Source organism: Acanthochromis polyacanthus, chromosome 19 (assembly GCF_021347895.1).
Source record: "Acanthochromis polyacanthus isolate Apoly-LR-REF ecotype Palm Island chromosome 19, KAUST_Apoly_ChrSc, whole genome shotgun sequence".
In the NCBI taxonomy this organism is placed as follows: Eukaryota; Metazoa; Chordata; class Actinopteri; family Pomacentridae; genus Acanthochromis; species Acanthochromis polyacanthus.
The window spans coordinates 13417570-13434794 of record NC_067131.1 but is presented as its reverse complement, the minus strand read 5'-3'; the positions used below and the strand labels follow the sequence as shown (position 1 = coordinate 13434794).

General features: G+C 40.5%; 1 protein-coding gene and 1 long non-coding RNA gene across 2 annotated transcripts in view; both read right to left on the bottom strand.

Annotated features, from left to right (window-relative positions):
* The window catches only part of LOC127531196 (integrin alpha-M-like), a 129905-nt gene that overhangs the window by 67284 nt on the left and 45396 nt on the right, over positions 1-17225 (bottom strand).
* Positions 10773-11592, bottom strand: LOC127531197 (uncharacterized). The gene is made up of 2 exons (XR_007938178.1): positions 11198-11592; positions 10773-11008 (listed from the first exon to the last, which is right to left on the bottom strand). It is a non-coding gene; the product is annotated as an uncharacterized LOC127531197 (long non-coding RNA).

Here is a 17225-nt window from a genome sequence, read left to right as displayed (position 1 = left end):
AAATATCGTCCCACGGGCCGCAGTTGGCCCGCGAGTTTGAGACCCATGATTTAAAGCATTATTATTATTATTATTATTATTATTTTATGACTGGAGCGGCCCAACAATAAAGCGGCCCACCGGGGATATCCCCGGTGTTCCCGATTACCCAGCACGCCACCGAGGGTGTGCATTTCCATCTGACAATGGCTGTGGTCTCCATCCCCCCCACTTTTAAAAACAAACTGACACCCTTGGTGCTAAGTGTAAAGTTTGGTGGAGGGGGGGATTATGGTGTGGGATTGTTTGTCAGGAGCTGGGCTTGGCCCCTTAGTTCCAGTGAAAGGAACTCTGAATGCTTCATCATACCAAGACATTTTGGATAATTTCATGCTCCTAACTTTGTGGGAACAGTTTGGAGCTGGCCCCTTCCTCTTCCAACATGACTGTGCACAAAGCAAGGTCCATAAAGACATGGATGACTGAGTCTGGTGTGGATGAACTTGACTGGCCTGCACAGAGTCCTGACCTCAAGCTGATAGAACACCTTTGGGATGAATTAGAGCGGAGACTGAGAGCCAGGCCTTCTGGTCCAACATCAGTGTGTGTGACCTCACAAATGCGCTTCTGGAAGAATGGTCAAAAATTCCCATAAACACACTCCTTAACAAGCCCTGCGACAGACTGGTGACATGTCCAGGGTGTCCCCTGCCTTCGCCCGAGTCAGCTGAGATAGGCTCCAGCACCCCCCGCGATCCTAGTGAGGATAAAGCGGTGTATAGAGAATGGATGGATGGATGGACACGCCTAAACCTTGTGGACAGCCTTCCCAGAAGAGTTGAAGCTGATCTAGCTGCAAAGGGTGAACCGACATCATATTGAACCCGATGGATTAGGAATGGGATGTCACTTACCTTCATATGCGAGTCAAGGCAGGTGAGCGAATACTTTTGGCAATATAGTGTATCTAGTATAATTACACTGTGATAGTAGTAGTAGTTTTCTTTATTTAAAATAAAAAATCCTACTTGTCTTTTGCTATTTGAGACAAAAATGTGTGCTACAGTTTATACTGTCATGTTGTAAAGGGAAGATGCTGCCTTTTAGTGCTTTTTTACATTTAAAAATGGCCAAATTAATTTGTCTTTTTTTGACTAGAATTTCCTGAAAAAGTGTCTTTCATGCCAAAGTGAAAGCAAATTTCTACAAAAAAATGTCAATTATTAGAAATACAGACCTGATCAAAATCTTAAGACCAGTTGAAAAATTGTTAGATTTTACCTTTTGCACATTTGCATCTTAATGAGGTTTTAAGTAGAGCTACAATATGCAAAAGCAAGAAGGGGGAGTGTGACAAAAAGCACTGTGGAAAAAGTAATTTATTGAAAACAACAAGTAAACTAAAATAGGCTGTTCATCAGCTGATCAAAAGTTAAAGACCACAGGCTATAAAAGCCAAAATCTGCTCAAAATTCTCATTTTCTGTCAGCCATTCACACAGTCATGCCCTCCTGATGTCTAAAGCTAAGAAGCTTTCTCTTCTTGAACATGGTCGGATCGTCAAGCTGCATAAGCAAGGCCTCTCACAGCGTGCCATTGCTGCTGAGGTTGGACGCAGTAAGACAGTCATTCTAAATTTTTTGAAAGATCCTGAGCATTATGGAACAAAAAATTTCAGTGGTAGATCCAAAAAAATTACACCTTCGCTGAGCCGGAGGATCCGATTGGCTGTCCGTCCAGACACATTGCGGTCCTCGACCCAAATTAAGGCCCTTACTGGTGCCGACTGCAGTGCAATAACCATCAGACAGCATCTGCCGGAAAAGGGTTTCTAAAACAAAAACGAATTCAAAGGCCTCATCTCCTTCAACACCACAAAACTGCCCGTTTAGACTTTGCCAGGGAGCATCAAACATGGGACATTGAAAGGTGGAAAAAAGTTTTATTCTCTGATGAGAAAAAATGTAACCTTGACGGTCCAGATGGCTTCCAACGTTACTGGCATGACAAGGAGATCCCACCTGAGATGTTTCTACCCGGCACAGTGGAGGGGGGTCCATCATGATCTGGGGTGCTTTTTCATTCAGTGGAACACTGGAGCTTCAGGTGGTGCAGTGTCGTCAAACGGCGACTTGTTACGTGCAGATGTTGCAGCAAGCATCCCTCATGACTGAGGGCCCTCGTCGGTGTGGTAACAGCTGGGTTTTTCAACAGGACATGTCAATATTCCTGGTCATGGATATGGGATCCCTAGTCAGCCATAAGGATGGAATTGTGAAGGAGTGGCAGCAGAATGAGAGAGCACGGTATGATATTATAACCTGTGATTTATAATGCAATACGCTATGACCTAATGAATGTGTGAATTAACCAAATGCATTATTACATTTTTATCTTCCTTAATTTTGAAACAAGTGTAGAAATCAAAAGAGTGCCTTATTCAGAAGAATGATGGGTTGATTATTTTTGAAGAATGTCTTTTTATCTTCTTTTATTCCTTATGCATTTTTATAAGTTAGTTGTTTCTTTAAATATATCCATATATCCTTTTTACATTTTTTGATGTTGAATAATGAATACTGGTCTGATAGGATTCAGAAGGAGAGGAGTAATTGTTTTCTAGGAAATGACCACTTGAGGGCAGCACCTCACTGGGAGCAGTGAGGGCCTTTGGTTTCAGGACAGGTCAGAAGATGGATGGTGTTTGCTATTACTATATCAATGAAAATGCTTTCAACGGTTTGATTACTGTGAAATAAAGATGTTTACAGAAGAGTTTGATCACCCTGGGAAGATAGGGGATTACTATACTAGTGAGTAATTCAAAGAGCTAAGTTAGTATTAAATTTTGACCTTCGAGGTTCCTTAGCTATGTAAATATTTTTGGGGAATTTTTCGTAAGTCTGTGTGATGGGTGCAGAAATGTGTAGTGCATATGTCAGCAAATTTTAGACGCTGACATACGCTTCTTCCGGTTCCCGACCGGAGGCCTGGGTGATGAATGGAACAAAACAAGTATTAATAGAAAGTTGAAGTCTGGGGCGTGCTAGGGCCACTAGGTCGGGATATGGGGAAGTGCACATGTGCGGAGGGGGGTGGACGTGTGCTGCAATTTGCATACATAGGTTGAGGTATGCTGTCAACACGTATGCAAAATTAAGAGAGCTGTGATGTATAAATTGTACCTGTTGGAAGAATTTCGTGGGAGTTGTTGCGGGTAGCCACCTAGCCGCAATCCAGACATCAGTCTGAGCACAAGGGAGGATTACCACGTAACTTTGGATGAGTGAAATAACTTGGTCTGCAAAAGGAATAACTCTTCTGATGGAATTGTGGATTAAAGGAACTACTCTCTCTCTGCATTGTTGAAGGATTACAGGACTGTGATCTGGATTTGACATTGGCTGATGGAGTACTACTGGAATTTATCATTTTCACAGGAATAACACCAGAGTGGATTTACAAAGTTTTTATTGGCCCAAACACAAAATGGGACACAGGCAGACCTGAAATCTGGATTAACACTCTCTCCAGCTTCCCCCTGGGTTCCTTTCCGGGCTCAGGTGAGCAGCCGGGTGTGGCCACACCGCGCTGCTCTACCCCCTCCAAATTACATATATTAGGTGATTTTTACTCTTCTTTTAGGAAAGCATGATACCAGTTAGGAGTTAGGATATGTGATTTGAATATTATCTAATGTTTGATTATTTGTCCAATGATTCATTGGCTATGCTTTTGCCCTGCTTTAATATATATTTCAATAAAGCATTATTCTGCAATTACACACGTGGACAAAATTGTTGGTACCCCTCAGTTAAAGAAGGAAAAACCCACAATTCTCACTGAAATCACTTGAAACTCACAAAAGTAACAATAAATAAAAATTTATTGAAAATTAAATAATCAAAATCAGCCATCACTTTGAATTGTTGATTAACATAATTATTTTAAAAAACAAACTAATGAAATAGGGCTGGACAAAATGATGGTACCCATAACTTAATATTTTGTTGCACAACCTTTTGAGGCAATCACTGCAATTAAACGATTTCTGTATTTGTCAATGAGCGTTCTGCAGCTGTCAACAGGTATTTTGGCCCACTCCTCATGAGCAAACAGCTCCAGTTGTCTCAGGTTTGATGGGTGTCTTCTCCAAATGGCATGTTTCAGCTCCTTCCACATATGTTCAATGGGATTCAGATCTGGGCTCATAGAAGGCCACTTTAGAATAGTCCAACGCTTTTCTCTCAGCCATTCTTGGGTGTTTTTGGCTGTGTGTTTTGGATCGTTGTCCTGTTGGAAGACCCATGACCTGCGACTGAGACCAAGCTTTCTGACACTAGGCAGCACATTTCTCTCCAGAATGCCTTGATAGTCTTCAGATTTCATCGTACCTTGCACACTTTCAAGACACCCTGTGCCAGATGCAGCAAAGCAGCCCCAAAACATTACTGAGCCTCCTCCATGTTTCACCGTAGGGACAGTGTTCTTTTCTTCGTATGCTTGGTTTTTGAGTCTATGAACATAGAGTTGATGTGCCTTACCAAAAAGCTCCAGTTTGGTCTCATCTGTCCAAAGGACATTCTCCCAGAAGCTTTGTGGCTTGTCAACATGCATTTTTGCAAATTCCAGTCTGGCTTTTTTATGAGTTTTTTTCAGCAGTGGTGTCCTCCTTGGTCGTCTCCCATGAAGTCCACTTTGGCTCAAACAACGACGAATGGTGCGATCTGACACTGATGTACCTTGGCCTTGGAGTTCACCTTTAATTTCTTTGGAGGTTGCTCTGGGCTCTTTGGATACAATTCCAACGATCCGTCTCTTCAATTTGTCATCAATTTTCCTCTTGCGGCCACGTCCAGGGAGGTTGGCTACTGTCCCGTGGGTCTTGAACTTCTGAATAATATGAGCCACTGTTGTCACAGGAACTTCAAGCTGTTTAGAGATGGTCTTATAGCCTTTACCTTTAAGATGTTTGTCTATCATTTTTTTTCGGATGTCCTGGGACAATTCTCTCCTTCGCTTTCTGTTGTCCATGTTCAGTGTGGTACACACCTTTTCACCAAACAGCAGGGTGACTACTTGTCTCCCTTTAAATAGGCAGACTGACTGATTATGAGTTTGGAAACACCTGTGATGTCAATTAAATGACACACCTGAGTTAATCATGCCACTCTGGTCAAATGGTTTTCAATCTTTTATAGAGGTACCATCATTTTTGTCCAGGCCTGTTTCATTAGTTTGTTTTTTATAATAATTATGTTAATCAACAATTCAAAAGTAATGGCTGTTTTTGATTATTTAATTTTCAATAAATTTTTATTTATTGTTACTTTTGTGAGTTTCAAGTGATTTCAGTGAGAATTGTGGGTTTTTCCTTCTTTAACTGAGGGGTACCAACAATTTTGTCCACGTGTGTAAAGACAACAAATTGCAAGTGCTATTTTAATTTTTTTCCCTTTTTATTTCTATTTTATTTTTATCCCTGAATGATACTTATACATCTAGCTCTGGATGTAAAAAGTCAGATTATTGCGTGCACAACAATAGTAGAGGTTCTGAAAGGTTACCTAATTATAGGGGCCAGATAGGCCCGGGATAAACATATCCTAGAGGTTATCTATATGTTCATAATCTCTGAATTAAACCTAGCAATTTACCAAGTGCAAGATCCATGAGAGGAAAAGCTGCCGTTAACAGGCGTGACTGGTGATTAAGTTTAACTATACCGAAGTGGCTACTCGGTTAAATTAATTATCAGAGGAAGCAGGGATAGGCGTCTGGATGTAGGCAGTGAGAAAGCTAGGCAAATTTTCCTCGTTTACCAGCTTAACAGTTCTGCAGCATCCCTCTGAGTTAGATCTCAGGGGGCGGTGGAACCGGACCTGTAAGACGGAGAGCTGGTCCGGCCATTCCCTGACAGCTGAATAAGTTGATTAGGGGGTTACTGGCCCTGAGGATCAACAGACAACGCTGCAGTTCACAATGCTCGCTTGACCAAGGACTTCTTCAGGGAGAATAACATCACTCTTTTGGACCATCCCGCATGTTCCCTTGATTTAAATCCCATAGAGAACATTTGGGGATGGATGGCAAGGGAAGTTTATAAAAATGGCCATCAGTTCCAGACAGTTGATGCCCTTCATGAAGCCATCTTCACCACTTGGAGCAATGTTCCCAAAAGCTTCCTGAAAACACTAGCATCAAGCATGCCCAAAAGAATTTTTGAAATGATTAACACGAATGGTGGAGCTACTCATTACTGAGTCCTACTGAGAAAATTTTTTGTTCTGGTTTGGAGAGTTTTTTGTAATTTTTTGACCAACGGTCTTAAACTTTTGATCATCTGATAAACAGCCTATTTCAGTTTACTTGTTTTCAATAAATTACTTTTTCAAAGTGCTTTTTGTCACACTCCCCCTTCTTGCTTTTGCATATTGTAGCTCTACTTATACAGTGCCTATCATAAGTATTCACCCCCTTTGATGTTTTACCGTTTTATTACTTTCATAAATCAATCATGGTCAATAAAATTTAGCTTTTTTAACAAAAATATTTATTGGAAAAAACTCTTTAATGTCAAATTGAAAACAGATTTCTATAAAGTAATGTTAATGAAAGAAAATTATATAAATGAAAATAATTGTTTGCATAATTATCCACCCCCTTCAAGTCAGTATTTAGTAGATGCACCTTTGGCTGCAATCACAGCAGTGAGTCTGTGTGGATAGGTCTCAATCAGTCTTGCATATCTGCCCACTGCAATTTTGCTTCATTCTTCTTTGCAAAACTGCTCAAGCTCTGTCAGGTTGCGCGGGTATCGGCCATGAACAGCCCTTTTCAAGTCCAGCCACAAATTCTCTATAGGAATGAGGTCTGGGCTTTGACTCGGGCACTCCAGAACATTTACCTGGTTCTTTTTTAACCATTCCTGTGTAGCTTTTGCAGTATGTTTGGGATCATTGTCTTGCTGGAAAATAAATCTTCTCCCAAGACGTAGTTCTCTTGCAGACTGAAAAAGATTGTCCCCCAGGATTTCAGTGTATTTTGCAGCATTCATTCTGCCCTCTATCTTTACAAGCCTTCCAGGTCCAGTTGCTGAGAAACATCCCCACAGCATGATGCTGCCACCACCATGCTTCACAGTGGGGATGGTGTGTTTTTGGTGATGTGCAGTGTTTGGTTTCTGCCAAACATGACGTCTTGTCTGATGGCCAAAAAGCTCCATTTTGGTCTCCTCAGACCAAAGAATCTTCTTCCACTTGACCATGGAGTCTTCCACGTGCTTTCTGGCAAACTCTAGTCGAGATCTAATATGACTTTTCTTCAACAGTGGCTTTCTCTTTGCCACTCTCCCATAAAGCTTTGACCAGTGAAGAACCCGGGCAGCAGTTGCTACATGCACAGTCTCTCCCATCTCAGCAGCTGAAGCTTGAAACTCCTTCAGAGTAGTTGTAGGGGTCTTGGTGGCTTCTCTCACTAGTCTCCTATTTGCACGGTCACTCAGTTTACAAGGGCGGCCTGATCTAGGCAGATTCACACAAGTGCCATATTCCTTCCATTTCTTGATAATTGATTTCACTGAACTCCGGGGGATGTTCAGTGCCTTGGAATTTTTTTTGTAACCATCCCCTGAATTGTACTTCTCAATAACCCTTTCCCTGAGTTGCTTAGAGTGTTCTTCTGTCTTCATGGTGTAATGGTAGCCAGGAATACTGATCAACCACTCTCTGGACCCTTCAGACACAGATGTTTTACAACTCAATCACTTGAAACACACCCACACCACTCAGGTGATCTTCATTTCACTAATTGTGAGACTACTGGCAACAGTTTGATGGACCTCTATTGAATTAGACCATTAAATTAAAAAGGGGGTGAATAATTATGCAAACAATTATTTTTATTTATATAATTTTCTTTCATTAACATTACTTTATAGAAATCTGTTTTCACTTTGACATTGAAGAGTTTTTTCCAATAAATTTTTTTGTTAAAAAAGCTAAATTTTATTGACCATGATTGATTTATGAAAGCAATAAAAGGGTAAAACATCAAAGGGGGTGAATACTTATGATAGGCACTGTAACGTCATGAAGATCCAAATGTGCAAAAGGTAAATTCTAGCAATTTTTCAACTGGTCTTAAGATTTTGATCAGGTCTGTACAATGTAAAATAACCGGGCCTATGTGGATGGGTCTCAGTCTCAGTAATTTTACCATATTCTTCAGGTTGCACAGGAATTGTGAATGAACAACCCTTTTTCAAGATCAGCCACAAATTCTCAGTTAGGACATTCACCTTATTGTTTAAAACCATTTCTGTGTAGCTGTCTGTGTGTTTTGGGTCATTATCTTGCTGGAAAACAAATCTTCTCCCAAGTCTCAGTTTCTCTGGCAGACTGCATCGGGTTGTACTCTGGAGACTTCCGTATACTTTGCTTTGCTGTATAAGTTTTACCTTTTAACTTTTCAAGCCTTCCAGTACCTGCTCCTGAGAAACATCCGGACATTATTATGCTGCCACCACCATGCTTCATAGTGATGATGATGAGTTTGTAATGACTTGCAGTGTTCACCAAACATAGCCTCTCATGATGGCCAGAAAGCTCAATCTTGGTCTATTTTTGCTACAAAGCAAAGAACCTTCTTCTAGTTGACTTCAGAGTCTCCCACATTCTTGCATTCACCCAGTGTCAATCCAAGATATTTATACTGCTCAGTATATGACAGCACCTTTACTCCCAGGTTAGAGGCCTTAATCTGAATAGCTAAATCATTCACATGAATTGAAAAGCATTGGTGACAAAATATGTCATTGCTTCACACCGAATTGTTGGTAAAACCGTCCTGTTCTGTATTCAATAACTGGAATGCAAGCAACAGGAGCCTGATAATGGGACTTAATGGCATTGTAAAACTTTCCATTAACACCTGATTTAAAAGGCTGTATTGAAGAAGCTCTCTATTAATTAAATCAAACGCCCTCCTAAAGTCAATAAATCAAGCAAATGTAGATCTATTCTCCTTAATTCTTGCTCATATCAGGGAACTGACTACAAAAAGTCTGATTGTGTTTTTTTCATTAGGCTTGGTTAGGCTTTGTCTTCATGTGTCCTGTAATCTGTAAGCTTTTGTGTTAAATGCCTCCCATTCTCTGCTTTCTCCGTAGTGTGGTTACCATCCCCTGAAGCTCTCCAGGAAGTGGAGGTGCCAGTTGTGGGAAACAGACAGTGTAACTGTCTGAATGGAGTCGGCACAATCACAGTCAACATGATCTGTGCTGGTGTTCTGGCAGGAGGCAAAGACTCATGTCAGGTAACTGTTTCATTTCATTTGTCACCTGATAGGAAATATGCTAAAGATTTTGTCAAATTCTCAATGTGTCCTCTGCATCTTCTCAGGGAGCCTCAGGAGGTCCAATGGTGAATCAGCAGGGCTCTCCCACATCAGCTCTGATAAGCCAGGCTTTGTCCAGTTCACCTCCAGTGCTCTGGATGCTGACAGCAGCTACACCTGTCCTGGCCTGCCACTTTCCACAACAGCTTCACCCACAACACCATCCATTCCTTCTCCTCCTACTTCTCCAACAACTCCTTCAAGTTAGTGTCTCTCATATTTCTAAACTTTTCACTTTCTGATAACATATGAATGACTTACGTTTTCCACATCAGTCTTTTTTCTGCATTTCTAAATCTTTCAATTTTCTGACTTAGGACCAGTTTGTGGCAAAGATCCTCTGAACAGTCGTGTTGTAGGTGATCGTGGCGTTGTCACTGGAGGAACATGGCCCTGGATGGCGAGCTTCTACAAAAATGGGGTCTACACATGTGGAGGAACTTTGATCGCTAACAAGTTTGTGCTCACCACTGCACTGTACTTCTCTACGCAAGTACTTATGCAACATGTGTCTTTTTATTAACAACAATAAGGATTGAAGATCTATTTCTAAAGTTACCTCCCATCCTCCTGACAGTTCCAATCCCGATGTCTGGGAGCAGAGAGTGTTTGTGGGTCAACGACTTGTGAACGGATTTAATGAGTTTGAGATGTCTTTGGGTGTTGTACGTGTCACAGCGCGACTCTACACGAGCACAAGGTACATTGTACCACTTCAAAATTAAGTCTGATGTCTGACAAAACGCCACCCTGGGAATTTCACCGAGGGAATTATTTTCCTTTAACACTGAAGGCACACAAGTTCGTTCGGAGGCTGAGACGTGGATCCAAATTTAAAACAATTTATTATAATTTTTCTAAAAGAGCAGAATAAAAAAATAGATAAACACCATTCACACCAGGGGCCAAAAGAAAAAGAAACAAAAGAGAACTATAATCAGTTGCTGGCCGCTAGGTGGATGGGGCTAGTGGAGGTGAAGGAAGTACCCCCAAAATAATATTTTTAAAAAACACCCCAAACACACGTGACACACACTCTGGAAGTGAACCAATTCCCCAGGGACACAGCCAAGCGTGAACTGTGACGTCACCCGCTGGTTTCAACACTGAGAAAATGAAACACGGATTTTGCTACTTCCTGGTCCCCGTTTTGGATTTTTTGGAGCCAGTGAGGTAAAAAGAGTCATCAAACAGGACCAGCTGAAGACTCTCTTATCCCGCCCACATTTTACCGGAGAGGCTTCTGTTGCTGTCTATCAAATATAGCCCCGGCCCCCAGCTCCACCAACTTTAACGATTTATTTAAAATTCAGTATTGATTTATTTTAAGATCGGCCACCTGATCTCTCATTTTGACCAAGAAAACTAACAGGAAAAAAATCCTGAGCAGTCGAAAATCAGTCTATCAAATTTTATTTTTTCCATAAATGAATTAGGGTCTATGGAGCAAAAGCTTTTTGGAGCCAACCCTAGCAGACGGTGTGATATTGCAAGTTTTTGACACTTCCGGGTGGGCTTCAGTTTTGGAGCCAGATGCTACGTCCACTTTATATACAGTCTAAGGACACAGCACACCAAAAGGAGTGGAACGCACCCACCCGACACCAGCACCACCACTGCAGGCCCTCAGGGACTGGAAAGCAAACAAAAACAAATTAGTGGGAGAAAACAAGAGATGAATACAACTAAATATACTAATGACACAAAATATACTAAATAGCAGGGGTTCAAGTTAAACTATATACATTATATCGAACACTAAATGCTCCAAATAAACAAAAATAAACAGAAACAATGAATCAATAAACAAAATAATTCATACCAATTAATCCCATTTCTCAATCATACAATAAAGATTTAGGTGGTAAAATACGGCGTGTGGGTCCCCATGCGCAAACACAAAAGTCTGCAGGTGACGAAACAGAAATCCACACTGCAGTGATAAGCAGTGGCAGAAAACAACGGCGGCGAGAGCAAGCATCTTTGAGGAGACAAACCAGCCAGAGACAAAGCAGCAGGAGTCCCAGTTGGCTGACTTCAGCAGCGAGAAGTGTCGCGGCAAGCGAGGAGGGAGGACGGAAACCCAGGCAGCTCGGCACGTTTCCACTGCAGCTAGGAGCGGGTGACGCGCGCACTACACACACGGACTCACAGAGTGCACCAAATGGGGCCACCACTTGCTCTGTTACACGGACGTGACGCAGAGGCAGCAGAGGCAGAAACGGGGGAAAGGCTGCTCCACTTCAGTGGTTGGCCACCAGTTGAAGCAGCCCAGCATTAACAGCTGTAATATACATGCTGCTACATAGGCATTATATTGAGTAAATTTCTGTTGTTCAATCTCACACTGCTGGAACTGGATGAACGCGTCAACTTCAGTAATTACATCCAGCCTGCATGTTTGGACGTTGACAATGCCAGCTCCTTCCCTGTTGGGACTCTATGTTGGGTGGACTCATCATGGTTCCAAGTAGCTGTCGTAACAATGAGTAGAAGTAAATCAGGCCGTGCAGATGTTCAGGTCTTTGAAAAAGCTTGGAAACTTGCTTCAGTGGTAAAGGAGACAGTTGGCGACATCCCCTCCCCTGAAGCTGTAGCAGGAAATTCTCCAGGTTTCTCCATTTTGTTATTCCTGTCTTTCACTGTCCCCATTACCTTGATGTTCCTGTTGCTTTGAGCTGCTTGAAGTCTTATATTGCACTGAAATTTCAATTAAATGCACTTACAACACTCAGGTCAAACTGAAGAGCATCTTCATATGAGGCACTTCCAATGAAGTTTACATTTTAAGAACAATAAATAATACTTTATAGTCATGTCATGCTTTTCTATTAACTATACAGGTAAACATCTTTATTTGAATCTTATTAAATATAGCTAAATTAAGGACAGCGTTTAGATTATTTGTTCAGTCACATCTCATTATACTCATGTTGTGCCTTTTTTGTCTTGTTACCTCATAATGCCATAAATTACGGTTTGTCTTCACATGCAATTTAATTTTATTCACATACATAAAAAAAATATTGAAGCATAAAATGAATGGCTTGTTTGAATACAAATTCAAAACACTGCAACATTACAGATTTCATAATTTATTTCTTAACAAGGCAGTTCACATTGTCAGCAGTAATAATATCGCTATTTTTGTAGCAAGCTAGGAACTTTAAGCATTTTCAGAAGTTTTACAGTACATAATGTGATAAAAACTAGAATCTAACTGATCATACTGTACAGAATTTCTTCTATGATACATTTAACTGTTTGATGGAAAATCTAGAAATTAACACAATGTTTGAGTAAATATAAATTCAGAAATGTATCACTGTCAACCATGCTACATGTGCAAAGTGCAAACTTTATGCTCAATATAATTCATGAAATTCTCTTTAGTTTACCACAAAGCAAATTACTGAGTGTCTACCATATAACACAGCGATTCCCAACCTTTGGTTGTCCTGTGAACCAATCATGTGAGCAGTTGATTGGCAACTGTTTTTTTTCTCTGCTCACACTGTTTTATTTGAATATTTTTTAAGCTATTGAAAGCTAAAAATTTAAGTGCGCCCTAAAAAGGAACATAACATTGATAGCTAAAGTTAATTTGTGACCCCCAGGTAGGGAACCTCTGTTATAGATAATAATGAATGACTATGCAAGGGAGGGATTTCACATGAAAACAAGCTGTATTTTAGGATAACAAATCAGAACTGGTAGCACAGAACCATGTTCACTCCTATAAATCTCAAGATGTTCATTTCAGATTTAAAAACCTTCAACACTGGTACAAATGAATGAGCGATGACAGTTCCACCGGAGATGTGTGGCTGGCTTTGCTTTGATGTCAGCACCAGCCAGTAAGATAACGGATGTGAAAAAAGCTGACGTCTGTGAGAAAGCAGCAGTGTTTTTTTAATTTTTATTCTGGTGCCTCTCCGTCAGTCCCTGGATCTGCTCCATCTTCTGCATTTTCGTTAATCATGTCTTGGTATTTACTCTTGAAAAATCCAGCCTGAGAGAATGGAAAAAGGTATAGGTATTAGTAAAAACTGCTGCAATCAGAGTCATCATACAGAAATGAAAGGAACCAAACAGATATGGTGAAAACTATTAATTACGTATTTGAAAATGATACATATATACATAATGCATATTTTGCCATAAAGATGTCCTTCCCTGTCTGATAAACTGAAAAAGTGTATGAATATTGCCCCACCTTATACAAGCCAGCAGTGAGTAAAGCCAGGAAAGCCAATCCTCCCAAGGAGCCTCCAACAATCTCTTTGGTGAAATCTGGTTCAGGATACACCTCGACCTCAGTCTCAATCTGAGAGAGAAGGTCACAGGATGAGGATGAAACCGAAGCTCATTTGTAATGCCAATTAATTAGAGAATCCAATGTAAACTCACTTTGCGAACAGGTGGATTGTTGTTAGACCCCGTTGAAAAGAAGATGTACTGGTTTGTGTCATACTCCAGACTGGCTGTGCTGGTCAGCAGGAATTTTGCAGATTCAAGTCCAATCTGAGAATTAAAAAAAAAAGGTTTTCTGAGCCTTTTGATTACAGTTTTTTGTGTTGTTAGATGCGACAAAAAGATGACTGTCTTAGAAAATTTCAGACTGCGTTTAGTCCTGAAAGGACTATAAAATGCTTTCAAGAAGAAAAATTATTTATATAGATGTTTTTTAAAATTAAGGTCAAACGAAGCAGAAGATAGGTATAAGAAATATAAAAATAAATTAGTATGGATAATAAGAAGACATAAAAAGGACTACTATGGTGACTTACTAAATAAAAACAGAAACAATATGAAAGCTACTTGGGGAATAATAAATAGTGTCATCAAAAATGACAGTAAAATCAGCTTATCCAAATTATTTTGTGAAAAATAATTATGATACTGAAAATAAAACTGAAATAGTAAATGAGTTTAAGGATTTCTTTGTAAATGTAGGCCCTAGACTTGCAGCAAACATACCTACTATAAAAGACAATGCCGATAAAAACATAATTATGGATAATGTGGATAGTTATTTTCTTGGTAAGGTAGGAAAAGATGAAATACTGAATATTGTAAAAAGTTGTGCAGATAAAGGTTTCACTGACTGTGTCGGAATAGATATGATATTAGTAAAAAATATAATTGAACTGGTTATTGAACCATTTACATACATTTGTAATTTGTCATTTTTAACAGGGGTATTTCCTGAGAATATGAAAATAGCCAAAGTAGTTCCACTTTATAAAAATGGAGATAAACATGTTTTCTCCAACTACAGACCGGTATCCTTACTTCCACAATTTTCAAAAATACTGGAGAAATTGTTTGTAATCAGGTTAGACAAATTCATAGACAGATACAATATTTTGAGCAATAGTCGGTATGGATTTAGACCCAATCACTCCACATCATTGGCACTTATGGAATTAACTGAAGAAATATCCACCGCAATAGATAAGAAACAATTTTTTGTAAGTGTTTTTGTTGACCTCAAAAAGGCTTTTGATACCATTGATCATACCATACTTCTTAAAAAACTGAGCAAATACGGTATTAGAGGGGTGACGCATGAATGGATTTCAAGTTGCTTAGACAGGAGAAAGCAGTTTGTGCAGATATATAATTCTAAATCCAAATTGCATTATATTACATGTGGAGTACCTCAGGGATCGGTCCTCGGGCCAAAACTCTTTATTTTGTGCATCAATGATTGTGTTTATGTATCCAAATTGCTCAAATGTATTCTGTTTGCAGACGATACATTATTTTATTGTGGGGAAGACTTAGCACAGGTGTTAAATGTGGTTAAACAAGAATTTAAAAGAATAAAAACATGGTTTGATGTAAATAAATTATCACTGAGTCTCGACAAAACAAACTTTTTGATATTTAGTTACAGAGGGAGAGACACTGGTGCTTCAATTACTATAGATGGCATTGAAATCAATGGAGTAAGGGAAACCAAGTTTCTGGGTGTTATTTTGGATGAAAATTTGTGTTGGAAATCACATATCCAGTACACAAAGGCAAAAATATTGAAAACAATAGCTATGTTACACAAAGTAAAGGATTCACTGGATAACAAAGCATTGTACATGTTATATAACACCATGATTGTTCCACATCTGACCTACTGCATTGAAGTATGGGGAAATGCCTGCAAAGCATATACTCAGTCAGTTTTCATATTGCAGAAAAGAGCCATAAGAATAATCAGCAGAAAACGATATAGAGATCCTACTAATCCATTATTTCTTCAATTAAAATTGCTGAAATTCCAAGAATTAGTAGATTATAGTATTCTGCAAATTATGCTGAAAGCTCACACAAACACGTTGCCAGTTAACATCCAGAAAAGATTTGGAAAAAGAGAAAGCAAGTATAACTTAAAAGGAACAGAGATCTTTAAAAAAAACAAGGTTTAGGACTAAAATGATGGAATGTTGTGTGACTATAAAAAGAATCAGTTTATGGAACAATCTGAAGAAAGAAATCAAAGAATCTAAGTCAAGCACCACATTTAAAAGATTAATTAAATCCAGTATGTTAAAGAAATTTAATGAAATATATGAGTTACATTTCATTGTCATTTTGTCAGGGCTCCCTCCTCACCCCCGTCCTTCCCACCTGACATCCCAAATACCCCTTTTCCCATCTGTTCCTCTCTTCCTCTCTCTCTCATGCTCCTCTCTCCCTCTCCTGCTCCTCTCCCACTCATGCTCCCCTCTCTCTCTCTGTTCCTCGGTTTCTGTCTCTGTGTCTCCCTTCAGTCTCCCATCCGTTCCTCTGTCCCTGTCTCTCCCTCTGTCTCCTCCTGGTCTCCCATCCTCTCCACTGCCTCTGTTCCTTCCCCAGTGTGACACCTGAGTGGAGTGCAGGCGCACACCTGCCTCCACTCAGGTAATCAGCCTCCTCCGTGGGTCCCGGATAGCTGACGGACATCACTCTGATTACTCTCCACTGCAATAAGAACCGACTCATCCTTCCACTCCCTGCCAGATTGTTGAACAAGACTGCACAGTTCAGTTCGCTCTCTAGCCTCCTGTAAAGTCTGTTGAGTTTTTTGCCATTTCTCTTACGTTGCTTTCTCCTGCCCCTCGTCTAGACCCAGCTGTCCGGGATCCCCGCCGTCCTCCTTCCCCTCCGGCTCTCCCCACACCATTTGGTACCGGTTTCCCCCCTCACTCGGACCCTCCTTTCCGCCCCGACCTCTCCTGGAGCCCCCGGCCTGTTTCCAGCCCCAAACACCACTCCACCAGTTGCTTCCCCGCTCCTGCATCCTGGCTTCTCTCACCCTCCGCCATAATCCACATCCCCAACAATAAAGCACATTCTCATTCCAACCAGCCTTGGTAGTGTGGCTCTCTGCTCGGGTCCAACCCGCTAAGTCGTGACACATTTTTTTGTTGTGAAAAGCACTAATATAATAGTAATTGGAGAACTAAATGGTATGTCACTGCCTGTGTTGGCCAGCAGCGTGTGTGTGTGTGTGTGTGTGTGTGTGTGTGTGTGTGTGTGTGTGTGTGTGTGTGTGTGTGTGTGTGTGTGTGTGTGTGTGTGTGTGTGTGTGTGTGTGTGTGTGTGTGTGTGTGATTATAAGGGTTGTGGGGACCTAATGTCCTCACAACCATAGGAAAACCAAAAGAAATGTCACTTGTGGGGCCCTCATTTCGGTCCCCACAAGTTTAAACAGTGTTTTCTTGGCCATGTTGTTGTTACTGAAAAAAGTTGACGTGCAAAAATGTTTCTTTAGGGTTAGGCATTGTTTTGGTAAGGGTTAGGGGTTAGATATGAATGGGAGTCAATGGTAGGTCCCTACAAGGATAGGAATACACAGTGTGTGTGTG